This window comes from Lycium barbarum, chromosome 7 (assembly GCF_019175385.1).
Source record: "Lycium barbarum isolate Lr01 chromosome 7, ASM1917538v2, whole genome shotgun sequence".
Classification (NCBI taxonomy): domain Eukaryota; kingdom Viridiplantae; phylum Streptophyta; class Magnoliopsida; order Solanales; family Solanaceae; genus Lycium; species Lycium barbarum.
Window position 1 is genome coordinate 73,509,150 of NC_083343.1, and position 5,066 is coordinate 73,514,215.

Genomic DNA, 5,066 nt, shown 5'->3' on the forward strand with positions numbered 1-5,066 from the left:
AACTTTCAATTACCTTAAACAATATGGAAATACCATAAATCTTACCTTAGATGTTGCAGGAATAAGCTTTGGGTGGAAATACTTCACTTGAGCCAAAACCCTAGTTCATCTCCAATGAGATTTCTTGACTTGGATGATCTTTAATGAGTTTCTTACACTTGGTTTGCTTAGTTTGATGAAGTAGATCATAGATTTCTCTTGTGTTCTTGTAGATGAAGAGTGGAGAGGATTTCTAGAGAGTTCTTGAAGTGTGGATGAAAAATGAAATGAAAATAATGACTTGGTCCCTTTTTAATAACGTGAAAATTTGATCTGTCGGGTAATTATACGGACACTTATACCGTCCGTATAAACTTATACGGTCCGTATAAGTGACCGTGAAATCGCCCGTCCTTCCACTCGATTTTGTAACCATTTGACGGCACTTTATATGGGCCGTATAAGTGACCGTAAAATCTCCTCTTCAACAACTTGCCTCTGTGACCATTATACGGCACACTATACGGGCCGTATGACTTTATACGGTCCGTATAAGTGACCGTATAATCTCACCCATGAGGGACTTCACTGTGATAATCCTGCGGTCCATTATACGGACCGTATAACATTATACGGACCGTATAATCTGCTGTATAACTCATCTTTTCACTGATCTTTTTCTTGTCACTTCATTTGATCCCAATACTTAGGGAACCTTCTTAGCACTTGTTTATCACCTCATTAACAATTTAAGGGACTTTATAACTCTTCTCCAAAGCATCATTAAATCATCATTAACCCGTTACTCATGATTCCTTTTCGATACCTATCGTATGTCTTGCCTTCTCTTGGCAAACTTTCTTTTCTTATCTCGAATGCCTTTGAAATCTTAATTAGGGTCATGAAACGTCATTCCTTACTTATTTAAATATCGCATACTCGTACTCTTCGTTAGTATATTCACTGTGCATCAACGAAAAAGTTTCCGTGGTGTAACAATCAAAACATCAAAACCTCAAGATAAATCTAAGGAAGATGATTGTTCTTGTTTCTTTTCAAGATGGTGATAAACTTAATCTTGGAAATAGTTGAGTAAGGAGAAGTTATTCCATTATAAGGTATGTTCTTCCTATTATTTACATGATTAGGTTGATTTAAAGGTTTAGCAAGTTTTGGAGAGGAAAGAGTCATAGAAAAGAAGTCACAAATGGTTAAAGTGAAGAAGATGACTATGAGATGAACTTGAAAAGGGATTTTGGATAAATTTGAGATTAAATTTAATATAACTTCTTGATTATGATGTTGAGGATGTTGTTATTGTTGTTTGGGGGTTGTTTTGTAATATTGTGGAAGTCGATAAAATAGGGGCAGTGCTGCCCAAATTCCGTTAGCTTCTTAGTTGCTCTAGTTTGAACTTATGGATGTTTTCAAGAGTTAACCTTTAGTATGAATCCTCTTGAATGTAGATTTGCGGGCTTGAGAGAATAACATTAAGTAATTAAGGAGACATAAAGGTATGTTAAGGCTAACCCTTTCTTTCTAAAGGCATGACTCCCTAGTTGTGAACCTATACATGATATCCACAATGTTCCTATTCCTAGAAATGCTAGAAGCTCATAATTCTCAAGATTCTCATGATATTGTTGACAAATGTTCTTTATGATGATAATGATAACGATGATGATAATGATTTCATTTCTAGAGATGCCAAAGCTTAAAGTTCTTGATGTTCTCATGATACTATTGAGCTTGTCATATGATTATTGATTGTATTCATTGTTATTGATCTCATCTTATAATAGTTGTTCTTCCAAGGTGAGATATATCGATGATGATGATTCCATAATAGAAATTGGAGGTTTACCGATCTTACGTCACTCTGATAGAGTAGTAACATTTAATTTGGGCTCTTATGCATGCTTTATATATATGTATGTATTTTCTCACACCGCGTCGTGCTATAGCCGGCCGGGCAGACACGTAGATGTGCACACCATTGCAGTGGGCAACTTATGATATCATCCCGGACGCGGGATGATGATGACATGATGATACCACCATGCCTACATGGCCGGGCAGTATACTATATAGTTATGTATGTATGAGATAGTTTATTTTTCTAAAGCTAAGCATGCATGGCATCCGCCTTAAGAGGCAATCAGATGGACATGTTATTCCTCTTATCTCATGTTACTTTCCATATCTCTTATTGTGTTGCTATTCATGCCTTACATACTCAGTACATTATTCGTACTGGCGTCCTTTTCCTTGTGGACGTTGCGTTCATGCCGCAGGTAGGCAGGGAGACGGATCAGATCCTTAGGTGCTTCATCAGCGGATTCCCAGGAGCACTCTATTTTCTTTGGAGCTACAGTCTCGTGGTATTACTCTTTTGTGTATGTATTTAGGCATGGTGGGGTCCTGTCCCGTCTTTATGATTTCTTGTACTCTATGTAGAGGCTAGTTGTCACGACCCAACCAGAGGGCCATGACAGGCACTCAGAGCTAACACACCGAGCACCTCTAAACATACATCTCATAAACATTTCTGGGTGGACCATAAAGATATCTCATGGATATCATAATCTGTAAGGACATATATCACAACATAATGGCACATCTCTTATAATCTTCAACAATTATGTCCATCATCACCAGCCGTCAAGACTACTAAAATGTTACACAACGATATGAACTGATAGGGTTATGAAACGTCTAACTGTACATACATGTCTACGAGCCTCTACATAGAATACAAGTGACAATGAAGACCGATGCCAATAGACTGCAGTCCGAAGTATGTGGAGAGCTCCTGAGATTCCGCTGATGAAGCTCCTATGGGTAATTTCGTCTACCTGTCTACCTGTGGGCATGAACGCAGCGTCCACAAGAAGGGACGTCAGTACGAACAGTGTACTGAGTATGTAAGGCATGAATAACAACATAATAAGAAATTTAGAACATAACAGGAGATAAAGATAACTTGTACATCCCATTGCCTCATAAGGCGAAAACAAAACATGCTTAGCTTTCAAAAGAAAACATTTCTCATATACATATATAACATAATAGTGTTGCGGAACGTGCAGCCCAATCCATAAATATATTATATTGCTGCGGAACGTACAGCCCGATCCATTTACTCATATATCCCGCGTCCAGGACGATAGCATAGTATACCAACTGATCAGGTGGTTATGCGTATATAACGCCTCACCTTTCCCCATATCCCCTATATACATATATATATATATATATATATATATATATATATATATATATATATATATATATATATATATATATATATACACACACACACACACACATACATGTATAATATAAGTAGCATGCATGAGAGCCCAAATAAAAGCTATGACTCTATCGGAGTGACGTAAGGTCGGTAAACTTCAATTTATATTATGGAACAATCATCATCGCTATATCTCATCTTGAAGGAACAATTATTATATGGTGAGATCAACAACAATGAATAAAATCGAGAAAATCATGACATTAATCTCATAATAGTATTAAAATCATAAGCTTTGGAATTTCTAGAATTAGAATCATCATCATCATGTTCAGCATAGAAAACATCTCATCTTTAGTATCATAAGAAGCTTTTAAGAATCATGAACTTCTATTTTTGGAAGTAAGAAGGTTATGGAAACACGTATGGAATCATAACATAGAAATCATGCCTTTTGAAAGAAAGGGACTAGCCTTAACATACCTTTTCGGTCGCCTTAACTTTAACTACTTAACGCTTGTCCTCCCAAGATCGTAATCTACATTCAAAAGAATTCATGCTATTGTTAGGCTTATCGTCATATGCTTATCTTAAGCCTCCAAATTAAACCCCTTTAGAATCTGCCGAAATTCGGACAACATCTCCCTTATATCTTCTACTCCCTCCAATCTTCAAAACAACTCCCAAAGCACAATAAAACATCAAAAATTCCATAATCAAAAGATTATATTCAAACTATACTCAATTCAATCCCAAAACTTCTTTTCATAATCAATTCATAACAACAACTTCATACAACCCCTTATATACTCGTATACGACAATTCCTTAACATCATTATTATCCCTCATAACAAGATTATGCTCAAAACATACTAATAATTATAACTCAAGGTAATTCACAACTCAAAATATCATCAATTGCATATTTGAACTTTTCCTCCAATTTCCTTCTCCTCAAATCTTAACATAATTACCAAACAAACTCATAAACATGAAACTAATATGAAATCTTACCTCAAAATTCAAGAACACTTCAATTCCATAGTTTCTCCACCTTAAAAATACTCACCCCAACATCTTCAAGAAGGGGAGACAAGTGTAGACCTCCCTTGGAAACCCTTAACCACTTTAATCTTCAATTTGATCTTTAGTTTGGGCTTGGAAATATGTTGGAATATATTTGGAGAAGTTTCTAGGACTTCCTAGGACTTGAGGCTATGTTAAAAATGAAATAGAAATGACCCAAAATTGTCATATAGACTTGTAGGAATATATGTGCATGTTGTAGAAGTTGGAAGAAGGTTCTAGAGGATTTGGGATAAGTTTAGAGAGGTTTGGAGATTGGATGAATGTTGTGGGAGATTCTAGAGAGGTGTGGGGGAGAGATGGTGAGAAATTGATGAAAAATGATGAGTTAGATGACTTAAGGGGCATACATATAATAGTCCAATTCGTTTTTGGGATAATGGACCGAAATTGTTGGGCCTTTTTAAGTGGTTTCTAGAATTTCCACGTAGGTTCGCGGGCTTCTGACAGTCCATTTTAAAATGCCCATAACTCCCTACTCTGATGTCATATCGATGAACGGTTTGTTGCGTTGGAAACTAGACTCGACGAACTTCATTTTAGGCTATTGAAACACCTCAAAACTCTTGATATACCCGGAGATATACCCCTCCAAAGTTGACCCAAAATTCTGTCCAAAATTCTGCCAACTGTTTTCCAAATTTTTGACAAACTTGTTTTCTTCGATTTGCTTGATCCCGGAATCTTCCGAAACTCTCCATACATGATATTTATCATTAATCATACTTGATAATGATCATATCCTTT

The 5,066-nt window shown here is 36.3% G+C and overlaps 1 long non-coding RNA gene across 1 annotated transcript; it reads right to left on the minus strand.

The window, feature by feature from the left end:
• Positions 1-2,623: 2,623 nt before the first annotated feature.
• LOC132602307 (uncharacterized) lies at positions 2,624-4,436 on the minus strand. The gene is made up of 3 exons (XR_009567722.1): positions 4,248-4,436; positions 3,716-3,770; positions 2,624-2,842 (listed from the first exon to the last, which is right to left on the minus strand). It is a non-coding gene; the product is annotated as an uncharacterized LOC132602307 (long non-coding RNA).
• Positions 4,437-5,066: the final 630 nt, after the last annotated feature.